At 38.2% G+C, this 22005-nt stretch overlaps 1 pseudogene; it reads right to left on the bottom strand.

The window, feature by feature from the left end:
• The window catches only part of LOC124089377 (ubiquitin-conjugating enzyme E2 E1-like), a 93581-nt pseudogene extending 72437 nt beyond the window's left edge, over nucleotides 1-21144 (bottom strand).
• Between the last annotated feature and the right edge of the window lie 861 nt (nucleotides 21145-22005).

Genomic DNA, 22005 nt, shown 5'->3' with positions numbered 1-22005 from the left:
ATAGGAAATTTGAGGGGGAGAATATTTAGGAAACTTCTCCAAGGTGACCCAACTAATAAGAAACAAATCAGAATTCAGGTTCAAATGTTTCTGTCTAAAAAACTGTGCCTTTCTTCCCACACCACATGGCCCCTCGAAAACCAGAGCAGAAAGGAAGTTACTTTGTACCTCTTCAAGACTCCCTGTACACTATATCTATATGCCTTTTCTGAGTTCTTATACTTTCTTCTGTGTTTATGATAGCTATGATGAAAAGTACAAGCTTTGGAGTGTCAGAAAGATAAGATTTCAAAATCTCTGATTAGCTGAAAGAGGGTAGGCAAGTCATTTAACCTTGAATAATATCTATCTCACAGCATTGATAGAGCAAGAAATAAAATTAACTCATCTATTCATTAAGTCTTGCGGACCTACTATGTTACAAGAATTATTGTAGATCTTGTCACAACATTGGGAAAAAGAGACAAAAATCCTTGCCATCATGATGCTCACATTGTTCGTAAAGGCAGCAGATGGTAAGTTAATGGATCGTATAAATTTCATCAGGGTAAGTTCTATGATGAAACACAGAGCAAGGTAAGCAGGTAAAGAATATAATAGAATCATTCATTAAGCACACAGTGGGCACTTGCCACCCAACTAAATAATGTGGAAGCTCACATAAATCCATGCCCAACTTAAGGTGCTTGTGGTACAATGCTGAGTAAATCTAGAGGCAAGAGCAGAATAATCATCCTAGCCTGTGAAAATCTGGATATAGGGCAGTCTTCCTATACTCGACACTGTACTGGGCTTTGGGGATGAACATAAGAGTCAGAGAGAGTCTTTGTCCTTAAGAAAATGACCACATTGGAGAAAGGAAAACAAGCACTCTATCAGGAATAATGCAAAGATTTTAAAGAATGAGGTCGGGCCTCTAAGAAGACACCAAACCAAGGTCTTCAGCGTGAAAAGACAGGAGCCACCCATTCTGCTAAGCAGGTCCAGGGAAAGTTTTTGACTCCTAAGAACTTACTGTGGAGGGACCCAATATGCACACCTATTTAGCATAATATTAATGGTTAAAAATCTAGTTGGCACCCAACCCTGCTGCTTTCTAATTAAGTGAACATAAGCAAGTTACTTTGTCTTCTTTTCTCAAAATTTTATTTGTAAAATGGGTACAATAATACCTATTACATACAGATGCTAAAAAATGAATATAAATAATATCTGTTTAAATAAGGTACTTTAGCATTGTGTCTGGCTACATTATGCCCTCAATAAATAAGAGCCTCTTTTTTTCTTTTACAATTACTCATAAAACAGTGGAGAATTTAACTGGAACAGCCTAATAGTCTAAAGTTTACTGGAAAGTGAAGAAAGAAATCTAATAGACAATGGCAGGATACTAAACAAGATGGTGACAACTTCCCAAATAGCTCCACATGGAGACTGATGATTTATAAATACAGTGCATGCTGGAGCGTATTAGCTCACCCTCCAAACCTGAATTCCTCCTGAGACCTTACCTTGGTGAATGCCTCCCCTGTCCCCTACCCATCTAAACCACAAACACTTAAATCAACTCAGCCATACTCCTTACCTTTCAGTCACCAAGTTCCATAGAATCCACTTGCTCACTATCTCCCCCTCCTCTCTATTCCAGTCAATGAGAATGTCACTTCTGTGGTGGCTGAGTCCTCCAACATCTCTCATCTGGATTAAGGCAAGAGGGAACAAACTGGTCATCTTGACTTCCTCCAGTTCTCAGTCCTTCAAATATCATCTCCACAGCAAACCCATAGGGATCTTTCTAAAGCATAAAATCTGATCATTTGTTCACCTTTTTAAATATTTCAATTGTTTTCAATGTCTATGATAAGGGCAAAACTATTTACACTTGTCTTTGTTACCTGGATTCTGCCTTATCCCATCCACAAGCCACCACCATGGTGAACGCTGACTGTCCCCAGGCATGCCAGGCTAGTTTGTGTGTATTTGTCAGTGCCCTTTCCTCCATGCTTCCCGATGGGAGATTGTGAAATACCTGTTCCCCAAGAGGCTCTGTAAAACAAATGACCATTAGTCAAATAAGCTTTAGAAAAACTGCACATCTTTTTTCTCCTGGACATTGTTGAGGTTGTAAGATTTCCCATATTCAGAAGTCTATTTAATTTTGTTTAACCCTTCATTAAAATATTTTTGAAACACATCTTGGAAACTATTTACATGCTAGATGTATGATACTTACTCAGTGTTTCATCAGGTTGAATTCTGAGCCTGAAAAATTTTTAATACCATAATATCCAGGATATAATCATGGGGCTGGTTCTCACTTTGTTTATTTGGTTAATTGGTTGGTTTCACAGTGCTGAAGATCAAAACCCTGGGCCTCACACATGCCAGGCAGGTGCTCTACCACTAAGCCATAGCCTTTTGTTCTAATTTTATTGATTCCCATTTGCAAATTTGGGTGGACTTTGGAAAGCATAATCAAGATAAAGCATTTCAGGCATGAATATTACTAACCATAACAGTATGATCTTAAGATTGATGCATTGATAATTCTGTACATAAGAAGTGAGATGTGCAGAAATATCCCTAAGTGTGCACTTAAATCTGCTACTCCAATGAGAATTTACCTATTGTGTCATTTGTTTTGTTACTGCTGTTAACTTTAATAAGACATTCAAACCCAAATCAAATTAGCAATTGCCTGCTGTTGTTCCTTCTAACCATCTAAGTCCTCTGGAGAATGGACAAGGCTATATGAAGTATCAACACGGGCAAAACAAGGAAAAGACAAGTGCTGAATGTTATCACTAAATCTGAGTCCAAAAAAGGGGAAGGGAGGGGATATATAAGAGTCTCTCCAATTCAGTCTAGTTCACACAAGCAGAGCATCTTTTTATTATGGGGACTCAAAGCAGCAAATAGAGAACAAAAAAGATATCACTCCAGCATAGAAAAATGGGTGCCTAGAACTAGAGAGACTTAGGATCAAAACCTAACTTATTGGTGTGCTGGGAGCCATTAGCCAAGTAGGTATGACAATTTCCTTGCCAGCGTACCCCGTGTTGCTTAGTGGAAGGACTCGTGGAAATAGGACATTTTGCAGTGACATTGCATGTAGGTGACCTTGCTCAAGGACCAGGGCGGATTAGGGTGTTCCCGGTTTAGGATAATCGGGTTTAGGGCGTTCCCGGTTTAGGTTCCAGGTTTAAGGTTTAAGATTATTCCTGCTAGGAATAGGGCGTATCCTGCTGCCTGAGTTCCCCTTGAGTTCTCACGGGATTCAGACAGTATTTTTTGGGAGACAGAAGCCCAGTGGGAGTGGATTTGGGCAGAGAACGTGGATTTCCCCAGAACGTGTTTGTAGATGGCTGGTGTGAGTTCGGGAATAAAGAGTTGCTGTTTGAATCTACAAGCTGTGTGGTGGCTCGTGATTGTGTGCCCAGCCAGACTGCGGCATTTGTGCCCAGCCAGACTGCGGCATTGGTGTGTGAACCTAAATTTCTTAATCTCTTTGAAGTCAGTTTGTAAAAACTTAGGGCAATAATACAAATCCTACAGTGTTATTTCAAGGTCTGAGAAATAAAATATACAATAAAACACCTAGAGTGATACCTATAACTTAATAGATGCTCAATAAATATTAGCTTTGTTCCACTTTTCTTTTCCATTCTACCTTGTAAAATTCCCACTGATACATGCCCTAATCCTCATTTCACTATCATGAGCATCTTTATCTTTGTCTACAAAATAAAGTTAAGTCTGTCCTAAATCATAAACCAGATTGACAAACTATATTCCACAGGCCAAATCTGACTGACCACATGTTTTCATATATAGTTTTATTTGAACAGGCCACCCCCATAGCTTTAGACATTGCCCATCACCCATCAGCAACAGATTCTAGCAGTTGACAGGGACCTTATATATCAGCCATCTGTTGTCACTATAAAAGATTACAACTAATGGCATAAAATACATTTACTACCTTATAATTTCCAAGTTAAAAGTCCAACATAGGTCTCAGTCAGCTGACATCGAGGTGTCAGCAGGCCTGCATTTCATTTTAGAGGCTCCAATGGAGACTCAATATCCTTGCCCTCTCCAGCTTCCAGAATCTGCCATGCTTTGGCTCATGGCCCACTGTCTCCATCTTCAAAACCAGCCACAGCCAGCCAGGGCTTTCTCACATTACATCACCCTTCTCTTCTGCCACCATTTTCTACTTTTAAGGACTCTTGTGATTGCACTGGGCAGGATACCCAGATAACCCAGTATAACCTCTCTAATGTCAACTGACTAGCAACCTTAATTTCCCTTTGCCAGGTGACATGACATGCACAGGCTCTGGGGATTAGGATATGGACATCTTTGGGAAGCTTTTATTCTTCCTACTACATCATATAGCCCAGAATTTAATATTTGCTATCAGTCCTTCAGAGTAACAGTTTTCCAGCCCATGTCCTAAACCTTGGCTCGAGTTGATGACATATATACAGGGCAGATAAATATGTACAAGGCTACCCAGGAGACGATACAAGTTCAGTGCCAGGAAACTGCAATAAAGTGAATATTGCAATAAAGTGAGCCATACAAAAAATTTGGCTTCTCACTATATATAAAAGTTATATTTACATTATACCATAGTCTATTAAATGTGCAACAACATTATTTTTAAAAGACAGGCCACATACCTTAATTTAAAAATACTTTATTACTAAAAATGCTAATAATCACCTAAGCTATGGGAGGTTGGGGGAGAATGGCTCCAAAAGACTCACTCAGTGCAGGATTGCCATAAATCTTCAATTTTTTTTTAAAAAGCAGTATCTGTGATGCTAAATAAAGTGAACTGCAATAAAATGATGTATGCCTGTATTATTCAGCTACCTGGAATAAAAAGATGAGCAAGATACTGCTCCCAACTTCACTGGTAGATAAATACACATGAGCTCTCATAGAGGTAATCATGCAGAAAGGTTAATGACAAGGGCTTGGGAGTGGGAAAAACCTGTATTTGAATCACTGCTCTTCAACTTACTTACTGGGTTTCTTTACCTGTACAAATATGTCTATATGCCTCAGTTTCTTTACCTGTACAAATATGTCTACTTGATATGGTTGCTATGAAAATCAAATGCTGATAACGGAATTAACATAGTCTCTGAGGAATAGTAATTTGTCAGTTAAGTATAATTTTATAAATAAGATAAAATAGAAATTCCAAGGAAAATTACTCTTTTGCTCATCTTCAAAAAATATTTGAAGAGATATCTCAGTGAGATCAAAGAATATGGAAGAATTGTCTTCCTCAGCCTAGTATTCCTAACATTGGCATTGCCAACACTGGAGATGCCAACAATGTTGCCAATAGAAACAACAAATTCCCCTTCTCCTGGCTGCCTGAAGTCCAGCCACAGTAGATTTTACCATCCACCTGTGGCTCCTTACAGTTGAAGAGGCACTGGTGTCATTTGTTTAGACTGACCAATACATAACGGAGGGGTTTTGAAGTCACAGCCTTTCAATTATTCAGATATTCTAAATTGAAGCCACTGGAGGGGCCAGGTCAAAACCTAGACAACCCACACGTAACTCCAGGTAAGGGGATCCCTTGATCTGGGACCCAGGTATTGGATGACCCCGTGTTTCACGACAACTGTTTGTTTGTTTCTTTCCTAAGAAATATTTTCCTTGCTGGTTATGGTGGCACATGCCTGAAATCACAGTGGCTCAGGAGGCTGAGGCAGGAGGATCTCGAGTTTAAAGGCAATCTCAACAAAAATAGGATGTTAAGCAACTCAGTGAAACCCTGTCTCTAGATAAAATACAAAAGAGGGCTGGGAATGTGGCTCTGTGGCCGAGTGCCCCTGAGTTCAATCCCCAGTACCTCACCATCCTCTAAAAAAGAAAGAAATTTTTTCTCTACATTTTAGTAACCCTTTGAGAAACAGGACTTACAGAAGAGGATTATGCAAGCTGCATCCCTTCTATATGCCTCACCAAGATTGAAAGATGTAGGATTGGCAAGCATACTCAGAAGAAAGAGCAAACACATCTTTTGGCAGGGAAATCAAAGAAATACTGCTTCTGTTTAAATTTATTTAACCCAAATTCACCCAAAGTGGCAGTTTCTAGAATCCAGACAGGCCAGATAGACCTGCTAACTGCTCTACCTCATCCCTTTTGCTCAGATGGTATAGTATGAGGAAGTATTTACAACTGCCTGTAATCCCTGAATTGAAAAAGTATTATGCTTGGGAGAAACACTCAACTCAACCCCTGGAGAGCTTAACCAGGTCAGTCCCCATCCTGTCTTCAAGATGATCCAATATGAATACTGTTTTGAGACAGGGTTTTGCTAAGTTGCTAAGCCTGGCCTTAAACTTGAGCTCCTCCTGCTTCAGCCTCCAGAGTACCTGGTATTACAGGTGTGTGCCACCATGGTTGGCATCCACTTGAGACAGAAGAGAAAGCCCCAGCACTCCTCAAGAAGCTATTTTTATTTTTATTTTCCTTCTTGGAAAGCCAAGACACCTCACAGCCAGTTGTAGCCAGCTCAGACTTTTGCTTTGGCTGTGTCAAGCGTCAGCCTGGGTCTATCCCAATTGATCCCATCCCTCTGCCACCACCTCAGCTATCCCCAATCTGGTCTTCAAGAAGTCTCTCCTCTACCCATGATTGAATAAAAAGCCCGTGATCAGCTGGAAGGACATTGCACATGCATGAGCCAGCCGTTTCTTCTATATAAGCAGTCTTCCCTTTGGGTGTATTGAAAGTCTATGTACTGCTTCCCCTTATGTTGCAGCATAAGTCCTAATAAAACCTCTTTCAGATGAACTTTTGAGTTCGTTTTAATAGAATAATAGATTTCATTGTGGCATATTCACACATTTATATAACATTCTTTGATCATATCCACCCCCACTTTACCTTCCATACCCTCCTCTCCCTCTGATTCTCTCCTTCTATTCTAATAGTCTCCCTTCTACTTTCAGATGGATTTTATATTGCCTGTTCATTATTTCTATGAATACAGCAGGCTGAGCTGGTAACACTGAAGCAGTTAGCTGCCAGAGAGTCCTGAAGAAGGGTGAAGGAGGGCAAAAGAGAGTTTCTAGGAGCTGCTAGCTACAGCCACTGGAAGAATTCCAGAAAGCTCCTGGTAGCTGCAGGTTCTGGTTGCCAGCAAAGTAACAAGGAGGCCATGGGGCATTTCAAAGTTTTGAGCTGTTAACACTAAGGGAGCTGCACTTTGCCAGTTCATCATTTCTATCCAAATTAAGCAAATGAACCCTCAGCTGACTGGTAACACAGTCACTGCCAGGGAGTCCTGAGTTCTGGCCCATATTCTACCTTCCTTCTCTCAGCACATCTGAGGTTTATGGAAGACAGGGATCATCTGGGGAAAAGTACAGTATTTTTTAGCTATGTGAACAATACTTAGGCACATGCTACAAAGCTGAGGGTAAAAACCTGAGTCAGGTTGCAGGCATAACTTAATTTATTATTTTGAAATATTTATATATGTGGCACATGGGCTTTCATTTATACTATTGCCTGAAAATGTTAAAGAAAGTTCTGTTCACTTTCCACCTCCCAATCATAGCACCCATCTCTGATCTCCTTTTCTTGTATACTCTTAGGAATGGATTCTGGACCACTAATGAATATATCTCTGAAGCAAGAAAGAAGCAATGTCTGTGAGGTGCTGATGGTTTTTCCAAGCCAACATGAACCACCTTTGCTGAAATAAGTACCCTTTTTAATAGCAGTAGATCTCTTGGCTATGGAACTGTTACCATTTGAATACAAAGTGTCCCATGAAAAGCTTGTGTGCTAGACAATGCAGGAATGTTCAGATTGGAAATTAATAGATTATGAGAACTGTGACCTCGTCATTGGATTAATTAATTTGATGGATTAATAATTTCAAAGGACCACTGGGTGGTAACTATAGGCAGGTTGGGTATGGCTGGAGGAAGTAGGTTTTGGGGGTGTGCCCTTAGAGATTACACTTCATCCCTAGTGCACTCGCCTTACCCATGCTGTGAGCTGAACTGCTTTCCTCCACAAAGCCCTTCTGTTGCAGTCACTCTTTTTCGTCACTGTGACCAAAATACCTGACAAGAACAATTTTAGAGGAGGAAAGTTTATTTGGCATTCACAATTTCAGAGATCTCATCCCACAGATGGCTGACTCCACCTGAGCCAGAACATCATAGCAGAAGAGCCAGCCAGCAGCTCAGGACATGGCAATCAGAAAGCAGAAAGTGCTCCATTCACCAAAGACAAAATATAAGCCCCAAAGACATGCCCCAGAAACCTTTCCACTCCAGCCACAGCCTACCTCAAGTTTATCCATGTCAGTAGATTAATCCACTGATTAGATTAAAGCTCTCATAACCCAATCCTTTCACCTCTAAACTTTCTTGCATTATCTCACACATGAACTTTTGTGACATACTTCACATCTAAACCATAATACCTTCCACCAGGATGTTCTGCCTTACCTTGGGCCCAGAACAAAGGAATTGGCCAACTCTGGACTAAACATCTGACACTGTGAATCTGAAATAAATGTTTCTTCTTCTAAGGTCTTCTTGGCAGGAATTTTGGTCACAGAGATGAAAAGATTAAGGTTGTTATCTTTGCTTATAGCAAACCTATTTAGGGGTATATAAATTCATATAATCTGAAGAGAAAATAAGTCAAATAGTAAGAAAAAAATGATAAAGCCCAACCACAAATGTGTACTAAAAAAATGAAGAGCTATCTTTATATGATCGAAACTATGTTATTTTCTGAGTCCAAGTGAGTTGTAGGAGAAAGACCAAAGGATATTCATGTACCAAGCAAAAAAAAAAAAAAAAAGCAAACATTTATCCATATTGAAGGTGGGCAATGGGAGAAAAGGAGAACAAAAATCAATATGTTTAAAATAAAAAGCTGCCTTGCAGTTTCAGGTAAGTCTTCAACTGTCAATTTAATTGCTTGATCAATGCAGCAAGATCCAGGTAGTTTAATTGAAGAAAATTAGTCCTTAAAAGCTTGTTGCTGCAAAGGGATACTTCTGCTGGTAAATTCAACTATCCCTCTAGCTGCAGTTACTTCTTTTTCAGAAAAGAGAGTGGAGCCTCATATGAGGATGTCATAGAAAACTGACATACACAAGATTCTGAATGAAATGAAAATGTCTGACTCCTTGGCACTAACGGTGAGTCTGAGTGGACATAAGAACATTTTTCAAAACAATTTTAAACTATTATTTCCCTGATAAAGAGTATTTTTAAAATTATTTTTAACTATGCTATGTTTTGCTTTGGTTTTGTTTAATCCAGCAAACACTTTTTTCAAATACCAAATGGATAGTGAAGGTGCCAGACTATAATTTCCAACATAATCAACATGAGCCCCTGCCTATAAGGAATTGATAGTCTAATCAGAAGTGAAGTAGAAAAGTCTATGAAGGGGCTGGGATTGTAGCTCAGTGGTTGAGCATTTGCCTCGCATGTGTGAGGCACTAGGTTGGATCGGCAGCACCACATAAATAAATGAATAAAATAAAGATATTGTGTCCATCTACAACTAAAAAAAGTTTCAAAAAAAAAGAAAGAAAGAAAAGTCAATGAAGAGTTAGAGAGAGGACACTGTCTTACTCCAAAGTAAGGTTATCTAACCTAGTCTGGATTCTTGTCATACAAATTAAAACTAATCCAGGATGGAGCTCAATATTGTTTGTCTGACAGAATAAACTGGCCAGTCCTCCTATCTACATCTCATCCAACACCTTTTATTAGAAGAAGACTCAAAATCAAAATTTAAATCAGATATAGCAACTTCAAGCTGACACCATAGCCCTCCCCCACCCCCCGCTTAAGGTAGCAAAAAGGATGTCCCCTAGTTATCAGTAAGGAGGAACAAGAAAAAAACAAGTGATTCTCAGCCTAGTAGCAAGGGAATCTTTAAGATCAAAGATCAAACCATTGCAACAGGATAAATATCCTTTCATTAACAGACACCACCAGAGCCTAACCTTTGGTGCAGGACCACCCCTTCAACCAGCAGACTATCATGGGAGGTCAAGCCCAGCAGCCCAAATCCACCCACTCCAACTTATGCAGGACCCAGACCCAAGATGCAGTGCATTGAGGGACACCAGAAGGGTCTAGAAGCCCAACATCAAGATGAGTACAGACAATCTGCATGGGTACTACAAGAATATAGGAAAGAAACTGTAATATCTCAGATATATACTGCAAGAAAGGAAGACACATAGACAACATGAAAAAACAAGGGAGGAAAGTGCCCCAAACAAACCAGGACACTATAATAACAGAACCCATGGACAGCAAAGTTGATGAAATGTCAGAGAAGGAGTTCAGAAGGTTCATAATTAAAATGATCTGTGAATTAAAGAACGACATGAATGAGCAAATATAAGCAAAAATTGATCACTCCAACAATGAGATAATAGAGCAAATACAGGTAGAAAAAGATTACTTCAAGAGAGAGATAGATACCCTGAAAAAAAAATAGTCAGAAATCCTTGAAATGAAGGAAAAAATAAATCAAATAAAAAACTCAATAGAAAGCATAACCAACAGAATAGATCACTTGGAAGAAAGAATATCATATAATGAAGACAAAGCATATAATCTGGAAAATAAAGTTGGTCACACAGTGAAAAAAGTTAGAAACCATGAACAAAACATCCAAGAATTATGGGACAGCATCAAAAGACTAAATATAAGAATCATTGAGATAGAGGAAGGCACAGAGTTTCAAACCAAAGGAATGCACAATCTCTTCAATGAGATAATATCAGAAAATTTCCCAAGCATGAAGAACAAATTGGAAAACCAAATACAAGAGGCTTACAGGACACCAAATGTACAAAATTACAACAGATCTACACCAAAGCAGATGCTAATTCATAATGGGGGGGGGGGCAGCTAGGGAAGAATAGATGTACTCTAGATTAGTCAAAGGGGAGTGAAGAGAGGGGACGGGTCCAGAAGTAGAAAGGATAGTATAAAGAATTGGACATTATTACCCTATGTGCATATATGACTACACAACCTGTGTAATTCTACATCATGTTCGACCAGAAGAATGAGAAGTTATACTCCAGGTGTATGTATGATTATGTATAACTAATTTGAACAAATAAAAAAATTTATAGCTTGTCCTAGCTGATAAAATGCCAACAAATTCACTAGCATATTAATAACTGAACTTTTTAGAGTTTAAAAGTGTGGCAGGTAAAGGGAGTAACAACATGATATCTTCATTTCAAAAATACCTGTATTTCCCTGGATATTTCATGGAGAATAACTTAGAGGCAGGGATGAATGCAGGTATCCCAGGTAGAAGATCAATGTATTAATCCTGTTCAAAGTTGACAGCATCCAGGCCTAGGGCATTAATTTTTGATTTGGTATTTTAGCCTATGTATTTTACATTCCAGTCCTGCCTCATCCTAGGCAATGGATGAGAAAAGACCCCATGTTACAAACAAATTTTTCTCAATTTTATTGAATAAAAAAAAACAGTTGATGAAACAGATTAAGTCATTCAAGTGTCTGCAGCACCTGCATGTGTTGGGAAATTCCATTTAGGGAGAAGCACCTCTAGCCATCAATCCATGGCAGCACAGAGGTATTTGAAAATAAATTCACTGGCGAGGCCATCCAGGGACAATGAAAGGCTACAGGAGTTATCTGGAGCATCACCATGCTGCACACAGAGCTAAATCTGAGGATCATGAACAGGATTGCAAAATTTCACAATACAAAAAAGTGTCAGGTTCCTGCCAAAAGCATGTGTGAGAGCAAAGCTAATGAAATCACACACCTGGGAGCAATTTAGAGTCAATGAAAATGAGCCTGGACAAGTGAAAACAAATAAAGTTAATGAAGAGAAGGAAAAATAATGTACTTCTAGTTCCATTTTTTTTCAACTAATAGCAAAGGAGCAGTAGCCATCAGAAACATTAATCTTATCACAAGTATTTTCTCCATAAAGTGATGAGAAGATATTTAAGAAGAATTCCAGTCTTACAGATTATTTTAAATTTAAAGAAATTATTAAGAATCCATTATGTGCTAGAAAACAAAGACCTAATAATGACTAAAATGTGTTTTGGCCCTCCAAGCACTCCAGTGGAAAGGGAAAGCAGGAATTTAAACTGGTAGCTATGAAAATAGCAACTTTATAGACAAGGGTACCCATATATTATTAACTCTTTTAAATATTAGGCAACTCTGAGGGGCAGATATAATTGTTGACACTTTTATGATTAAAGACATTTTTACTCAAAGAGATTATATCGATTACCCAAGATCATATACTCAGATAACAATAGAGTCTCACTAACTATAAAGCTTACATTCTTTCCATTCTACCACAAAGTCTTCAAAAATAAGAAGTGATACAGGCTATTCACAGGAACAAGATGATACCATGAAGGTGTCCAGAACACCAGCTAGATTGGCCAAAGAAAAGAATATAGGTAGATAACTGCTACTCCACAGCCAGCAAAAGAATAATAAAAGCTTAGGTGTTGGTCACCAAAGAAAATGGGACACATACACACACACACACACACACACACACACACACACACACTTGTGCACTCAAAATGTAATTTTAATCAGTCATAAAGAAAAATGAAATTATACCATTTATTTCATTTGTAGGAATGCAGATAAAACTGAACAACATCATACTAAGTGAAATAAGCCAGATTCAGAAAGTCAAGAGCTATATTTTTCTCTAATATGTAGAAGCTAGAGAGAAAAGGTGGAGGGGGAGAATGATTTCAGAAAAATAGAAGGGAGACCAGAAGATTAAGATAAGGAAGGAGGAGAGACAGAGGGAAGGAATGGGAATGTGAATAAATCCAAATAATGCTATGAACCGGTATGAATATATCACAATGATGCCTACTACTAGTATATATGCTTATAATTCACCAATAAAACTTTTTTCATTGCCTGATGAATATGAGTAGATACTTTGTTTTCTTACAAAATTATATGAAATGTCCTATTCATGAGTCTATTTGGGTTTTTTGTTATTGTTGTTGTTTGGGGTTTTCGTTTTGTTTTGTTTTTGCATCATGAGACTCTGTCACTTTATTTTTATTTATCAATGAGATTGAAAATAATAAATAATTTGTATTTATTAATTAGACTTTGGGGCATTATTCTTTTATGAAATAATTGCTCAAATCCTCTGCCCAGTATTTATTCTTTTTCATAATACTCCTTAAGAGTTTTTTTCTTGTTTGTTTATTAGTTCTAGCTTTATTAAGTTCTATATTGACAAATAAGATGTTCAAGATGTACAGCATGACTTGCTATATTTATATATTATGAAATGCTTTACAATAGTTAGTTATGTGAGTATATTACTATACAAATTTCAAGCATGCAATGTGGTTTTCTTGTTTTGTGGGGCCGGAGATCAAACCCAGAGCCTCATGCATTCTACCCACAAAGGTGCATCTTGAGCCCTAGTATTGTTAACTATTGTCACCGTACTGTACATTAGATCCTAAGAACTTACCACTTAAAATTCACCACCATCACTAGTGGGCATTTATTAAATACAAATTATCTTTGCATCATAAATAAGGTAAAGGTCTTCAGTGGCTAGTGTGACGTGGTACATTCTACAGTCATTGAATGGGGAAATGGGGAAATGAATGCAACAGAAATAAAGATAATTTATAGAATGTGGTAAAAAAAATAAAAGGTAGAGTTATAAGGCTAGGTCCCAGACCTCAAATCTAAAAGGTAATCATGGCACCATGATTGGAAAACGCAGCAAAAAGGAGAAGTATCTGCAAGATGGCAAGAATGATATAGGGAGACAAATCATTGATTATCTTCTAGCTTATATTCCATATTAGTAAAATGGAGATGACATTTTCTAATGAGGTTATTGTAAGAACCAAATTAATGAATGATAACATCCATGATAAGTAGTAAAGTTATAAATAAAAATAGAAATCCTTATTATCATCAGGTACTTTCTGGTAGACAGAACTCTAAAAGTGCCCCATCACCACCATGAGTCCCATCCTGTGGTGACTCAATAAGACATAACTCCAGGAACTGCTATGAATGAACTCTGTAAACAGAATTAAGGTTACTAATCAGCAGACATTAATAATCAGGAACATTACCCAGATCATCCAGGGAAGCCCAATGTAATCACACGGATACTTAAAAGCACAAGAGGAAAGCGGAAGAATGAATTGTAAAGATTCACCAAGGACCTGAACAGACACTTCTCAGAAGAGGATATACAATCAATCAACAAATATATGAAAAAAAAATGTTCATCATCTCTAGCAATTAGAGAAATGCAAATCAAAACTGCTCTAAGATGTCATCTCACTCCTGTCAGAATGGCAGCTATTATGAAGACAAATACCAATAAATGTTGGCGAGGATGTGGGGACCTATCTCAGTCCCTAGAAGACTACATAGAACTCAATTCTAGCAATAACCCAAACTTGAAAGCAGATCCTTCCGCAGAGCCTACAAAAATGGAGGGCAATTTTGCTGACCCCTAGATTATGCCCTCGAGAGACTCTAAGAAGAGAAGCAGCTGAGCTTTGTACCTGGACTTCTGACTTCAGAAACTGAGATGGAAGGTTGTGGTGTTGTGATTGTGATAACTTGTCACAGCATCAATTAAAAAACTAATGCATACTTTGGATTATTATGTATCCATCTAACTCCTTATCCAAACAATGTCCTCTGATCATTTTTACCCAGATTTTTTTTCCTAAATCCATTCCATCTTAAGAAGTCCTGAAATTGGCCCCTGAAAACACTCAGTATTTCACCAGCTAATTTAAAATTTCACCAGCTAATTTGTACAGATGCAGGTTTAAACATATACTAGTGAAGTGTTAAGACTGATTCTTCACACTGGAAAATAGGTAACATTGAACTCTAGAATTGCAAATAGTTGATATTTTATTAAAAATATTAATTTCAACTACATTTTGAAGTTTAAAATGTTCACTTTCACTTCAGCAACTTTAATATCCCCAAATATTGCCCCACACCTGTTTACAGCTCTTGTGAATATCATGCTGTTATGAGAACCCTGGGAACCACATATTAAAAACAAAGAGAAACAGTTCCTAATGGATGCTGGGCAATCCTATAAAACAGTTTGTTTTAGGCAAAAATCTATTACATTCAAGCTACCTATGAGGAAAGATTTGATAAGATAGTTATTTTGCCTTTTCTTATTACCTAAAGTTTCTGCTACTCAAATTCTCCCCACATTTAAAAGAGCTATCCATCTCTGACATGAATTGAAGAAGACCCATGAAACCTCATCTTCAAATTCATGTAGTTGCCTTTTATTTAGAGAACACAGGTCAAGAGATACAGAAGAGCTTCCCTTGGGGCTTAAATGGTAGTAAACTCAAGAACTGATTTTCAGGATAATGAGTTGCAATGTGCCCATGCTGAGCATGAGATTGTAGGTGAAAGAGGTCTCCATGTCCTCTTCAAAACATTTCATTTTCACGTGTTTGTTATTTGCAGGGCCAACTAACCACAGGGATCTGTATAGGGACTCCTCTACAGGGCTTACGGGTGACACTCTCCCTGAGGATGTTTGTTAGTCTGATACCAAAGATACACTTCCCTTTGATTACTTTCCTGAATATCACATCACTGTCAAGATTAGGGAAGTCTCCCTGAAATGATGAACAATAGAAATTTAAATTTGTATCCTTAAGCCACAGATGTCACATATGCGTGCACATAGGCACTCCCATGCACACAGACACATACACACACACACACACACACACAGAGGATTCTATGCAAACTGTAAAATCTGTAAACAACTTTCTAAAAATAAAAGTATGTTAATTGATTTTCTCCTAATTTAATCAAAATTTGCATTATGTAGTGGGGTCAAGAGGTAGATACTCTATTGATCAATAAAGGCCAAATGCAGTATTACTTCTGAAAGTGTCACCACAATGTTGTTAGGATAATCCTAATTACAAACGCAAGTTGAAAGCACTATGTGCCTGGAAAAAATCTTAAATTCACAACAGAAACATAGAACTTGAATAAAGGATCCATTAGAAAAATGTGCTTTCAGATTGATGATAAACGCTTCACTCATCACTTTTATTGCCAGACTCAAATGATTAGCAGATGGTTTTAGCAATTAATTTGCATTCAGCACTCAAGTATTGAACAGTTAACATGCATGCAGTGCATTTTTCTTTGGTATTTTCCCAATAAAACAAATGTGGATTTAAATATTCTATGCTCTGTTTTTCTTTCCAAAGATCTCTATAAGTTAATCTTCCTCTTCATCACATCTTTCTTCCCCTTCTTCATTTCCTCTTCCTCTTTCTTCTTAGGTTTCCATTCAAGGTCTCTTTGGCCTCTACTGCAGCACAGAGGGGTGAGGAATGAATAATTGTAATGTGATGTTTTATACATGACATGTCAAAGCCTACATATACATGTAATAGTAATGTTCCTTGGATATGGACATTCAGGTTCACACTAAAGTTTAAACAGAAGGAAGCATATTACTATGTAATGAACATGAACTTTAGATCCAGGCAGCCATGGGATGAAGCAACAGTTCTTCTACTTGCTAGTCATGCAATATTGAACAGTTTAAATAAATTCTCAGAAACTTAGGGCTCAGTTGATAATGTGTGCATAATTAAATGTATGTTTTAAGCTATTTTAAGCACTAAAAAAATGATCAAGGATATAAATCACATAGCACAATACATTACCCACATAATTTTATGCTTCAATTTGGGCTAAGGGGTGCCCAGATAGCTGGTAAAGCATTATCTGTGAGGATATTTTTTGAAGAGATGAAGATTTAAATCAGTAGAATGAGTTCAGAAAATTCATGTATAATCTGGAATCCTGTGAAGTTCTCTGGATCCCTCTTGCCTATTCTCTTTCTCCATTTCCCAACCACACTTGTCTCCACAGGTGATACACTTCTTCCCACAGAGCCTTTACCCTCAGCCTGGAATGTTCTTGTCTACCCTCCCCTTACTCCCTTTTGCTTATTCCTCATTGTCTTTCCAATCTCAGTTTATTCATCAACAAGAGTCTTCTTTGCCAAGGGAAATGTAAATCAAAATTACAATGTGGTATCACCTCACACCCACTAGAACATCTGTTATCAAAAAGACAAAAGGCCACAAGTTCTGGGGAGGATATGGAGAAAAGGGAAATCCTGTATACTGTTGGTGGGAATGTAAATTGGTACAGCCACTGTGATTCAAAATATTAAAAACAGAACTACCCTATGGTACAGCAATTCCACCACTGGGTATTTATCCAAGGGAAATAAAGTCAGTATGTCACAGAGACATCTGTTCTCCCATGTTGATTACAGCATTATTCACAAGCCAAGAAATGGATTCAACCTAAGTGTCCATCAACAAATGAATAAAATATGGTCTGTTTACACTATGGAATAATATTCAGCCATAAAAATGAAGGAAATCCTGTCCTTTGTAACAACACAGATGAACCTAAAGAAAGTTAGGTTAGATAAAATAAGCCAGGCATAGAAATAAAATACCACATGATCTGACCCAGGTGATGTTTTGTCAGCTTTTTTATGCTGTGGCTGTAAGACCTGGCAAGAACAATTTTAAAGAGGAAAGGTTTATTTGCGGGCTTACGGTTTCAGAGAGATAGCTAGCTCCATTCCTCAGGATTGGAGGTAAGACAGAACAGGGTGGAAGAGTGTGGCAGAGAGAAGTAGTTCAAGACATCACTCCAGGAAGCAGAGAGAGACACCACTCGCCAGATACAAAATACATACACCAAAATGCTCACCTCCTCCAGCCACACCCTTTCTGCCTTCAATTACTATTCAGTGAACTCCCATCAGAGATTAATTCCTTGATTGGATTAAGGCTTTCATAACCCAATCATTTCACCTCTGAATGTTCTTGCATTGTATCATACTATGGGGGGAGATTGCGGGGGGGGGGGCCTAATATCTATACCATAACAGGTATAATCTTGAAAAGTTGATCTCGTAGAAATAGAGGATAGAAGAGTGGCTACTAGGGATAGGAATAACTAAGGTGAAGGGGTTTGGGGTCACAAGGGGTTGGTCAAAAGGTACAACATTTAAGTTAGGAGAAATAAAGTCAAGAGATCTATGGTACAACATAGTGACTGTAGTTAATAACATGTTGTATTCTTGAAAAATGCTACAACTGGATGTAAAGTGTTCTCACCACAAAAATGATAGCTACAGTAGCACATACCTATAATCCCAGCTTCTGGGGGGCTGAGGCAAGGGGATCATGAGTTCAAAGACAGCTTCAGCAACTGTTCAAAGACAGTCGCTTCATGAGGCCCAAAGCAACTCAGTGAGAGCCTATCTCTAAATAAAAAATACAAAAATGGGCTGGGGATAAGGCTCAATGGTTAAGGGCCCCTGGGTTCAATCCTTGGTACCAAAAAAAAAAAAAAAAGATAGCTATATGAAGAAATGTGTGTGATAATTGTCTATATTTAGTCATTCTTACAACACACATACATTTCAAAATGCAAAATGTCATGACTACATACACAGTGAATACATATAATTTTATCTGTAAATTTTAAAGCTAAAATAATTTTTAAAAGCCAATACAATAAAAACATTATGTTGGTGATGAAAATAAATCTTTAGAAATATCAACAAAAAAGCCTTCTTTGGCATATTCCAGGCTGGGTTAGTTCCCTCATTATTCACTTTTAGAATACTCTAGAATATTTTTATTGTAACAATTGCCACCATTATGATTAAATATTAATTGTTGTATTATTAGCTGTTGTGTTATAACTAGCTCCCAAATGAAAATATGAGTCTCCTAAGGAAGTGAATAAAATATTTTACTTAACACTATAGCCACACAGCCTAACAAAACAAATACTTGTTAAATGAATAAATTAACAAACAAATAAAGGAATGTGGAGTTCTCAGTTCCCTCAAAACCCATTTTCATTTTAGTCAAGTATGGAAAGGGTCTCTTAACATAATAATACAACAAAGCTGTTTATGAAATATTGCCAACTTTAGGAAGAAAAAAAATCAGTCTAACATAGGGAATCTGGACTCTGGAACTTAAAGGGAAAACTCAGGACAAAAGAGGTGAAGAGTTTTAGTAATCTCAATAAGAATCTTTAAAAATGTAGAGAGATGATATATAGGAAAAGGATTTCCAGGAAACCACAGAGGACTGAAATGGACCCAAAGAGGAATCATAGGTGAATATTTGACAGCATGCTCTGAACTCAGAGTCAATTTTAAATTTAGCTACAAATAAGATTGCATTCTTCGAGCTGGGGCTATAGCTCAGTGGTAGAGTGCTTGCCTAGCACATGTGAGGCACTGGGTTTGATCCTCAGCACCACATAAAAATAAACAAATAAAATAAAGGTATTGTGTCCATCTACAACTAAAAAAAAATTTTAAAAAAAAAGATTGCCTTCCTCAAGGTAATGAACTAGTGAACTACCTAAGCGTTTCCAAACTTTGTGTGCATGATCTCAGAAGTACAGATTTTTTTAAACCTCCTTATTTGGACCTTAAAAAAATGTAGACTGGGTTCAACTTTAGTTTCAATCCTCCCCATCCAATAGTACCAGGAACATGAAACAGCTCCTCTCCCCACACTCTGATGTACCATATACACTCTGCTGCCTCCAAAAGTCAACACCATTCCCCCTTGGGCCGCAATGCCCACCTTCACAGTTTGGATCTGAATTGAAAATGTCCTTCAAAACCCAGCTCAAGTTCTGGATCTCTACTGAATATTCCCCTAAGTCTTCCAACCAGAAGCCATCCCCTGTCTTTCTACTGAACCCCCATAGTCTTTTGTTGTCATTATTATCCTTGGATAGAACATCAATCTGGTTCTCTGTTGCCAATGATAAACACCAATTTATGCTTGTTATCCCCAGTATAATTATTAATAGTAGATATTTGTCTTTCAAAAAATATACAGGTTTTGATGGTAACTAGGAGCCATCCTATTTATAGATACTCAAAGGAGTCCCATTTGACACAACAGCTACTCTTGGAGTCTTCCCTTATCTCCAACTTATGGCTCCAGTGGTATGTGTGGTCAATCCTATCTAACTGAAATCAACTTGACTGCTCAATGCAACTGATCTTAGAACACTTAGAGATTTTCAGTAAATATACTACTTAATAAAATAGGTGATGCCAGCATAGAGATAAAAGAAAAGCTAGGTAAGAGCCATTCATTGTTTCTACAGTTATTTGTTGAACACATAACATTGAGCTAGGCATTATATAGATGTTAATTCCTGTTCCACTCTTCCCTCAAGGAACATGATATCTAGCAGAAATCTAGGATTCAATAATGAAGATATTCATATGCAATGATAATCTACATGGTTTTGTACTTTATGCCTTTTCCTCCATCTGCCTGGAATTACCTTACTCCAAAAACCTACCTACTTAATGAATTACCAATTATCTTTGGAAATTTACTTGGACTCCAGAGAGTGACATCAGCAAGACATCATATTTCCACCATCATCCCTCCATAAAAGCACTGATACAGACAACTATTAACAAATGAGAATACTTTTATGGGAATGCAGGGACCCAGGAGACAACTCCCAGCACACCAATGGATAATAAACTCTGAGAAATAATGCATTGAAGAGGATAACAAGAAGAGTTTCACATCACCCATGTCACCCCTTACCCAAAGCAGAAAAGGTAAATGTCAAGAGGAGGCCTCAGGCCTTAATTTTTCCAATGGAGAAAGAGAAGGAGTAGTCAGTGAGTGATCAGCTCCCCAGCTCCCCAGGCTATAAGATATACTTCCCAAGAGACTCACTTCTTTCTTTACCAAAATACTGAGGTAATCAGCAAAGTTGGATGGTAGAGAAAGTCTGGGAACAGGGAAGAAAAGCTACAGAGCCTACTAACCACACTACAGACTTCATCTGGAAGCTCAGAACAAGCATCTTGAGATGACATGCTGACAGAATGCTGCCATTGGCCCATGGACTCTCCAAACATTCCTTGTACCTCATTCCCCCATGACTTTTTTCCTGTGGACAGGAATTCAAGCATCTCACCGTCCATCAGCCAGTCAACCCTTTGTCTCACTCACTCACTGGATGTTAAGTTCCTTGATAAAAAGGACCATAACTTATATTAGAACATTTGATACATCCAAGAAATTTCTGGTCAAACTGAACTAAGCAAAAGACTAAAAATTCATCAGCAGTTACCAGTACAGACTGGCACCCACATCTATAATTGAACTCTTCTAAACTCACCTTTAACCTGCAAATTTTAGAAATATGCAGGCTGATTGACCTAGAATTTTTATCTCCCAAACCAGTTCTGATTACTTAAAAGTGGCTACTTGGGTTTACCCCGACACTGCAGCTGCCCACTAGAGGCCTTTTTTTTAGGTGCAGCTTACCATTGACATCACTGACACCAACCCACCACCCACTGCAGCTGCCACCGTTGCCCAGAGGTCTGCTACCAGGAAGACTTCAGGTTTGATTCCATGTGTTTTCATTCATCTTGGGACGCCAGGTCTGGGGTATGTCAGCAGGTTTGCTGCCACTGCCATCTTGAGGTGCAGCTGCCTCTGTCTGGGGATGCCAGCTAGGACCTGGAGTTCCAGTTTCAGAGTGCCTGTGGGTTTGGCTGTGCCTGGGTTCTTCCAGCTGGGAGGCCGGTGGCACCATTTTGCTGATGTTTCTCAGGGTTGCTCCTCTGTGTGAGCATATCCCTGGTGGCCTCTCTACAAATTGGAGTGACATTGAGATCTTGGGACTGCACCATGGCTGAGTTTGGGGTGTCTGAAACTCAGATCCATGGGATAGTGACTGGATCTGTGAGGGCTAGTCTGGGCCTGGCAATCCCATGAGAAGTCAGAAACATAGCTGAGAAATTTCTTTATGGTTTTATTGCCCC

The sequence above is a fragment of the Marmota monax genome, unplaced genomic scaffold (genome assembly GCF_021218885.2).
Source record: "Marmota monax isolate L192 unplaced genomic scaffold, Marmota_monax_Labrador192_F-V1.1 WCK01_AAM20220418_F8-fsc00096, whole genome shotgun sequence".
Taxonomy (NCBI): domain Eukaryota; kingdom Metazoa; phylum Chordata; class Mammalia; order Rodentia; family Sciuridae; genus Marmota; species Marmota monax.
The sequence above is the reverse complement of the archived record's forward strand: the minus strand, read 5'-3'. Positions and strand labels throughout refer to the sequence as shown.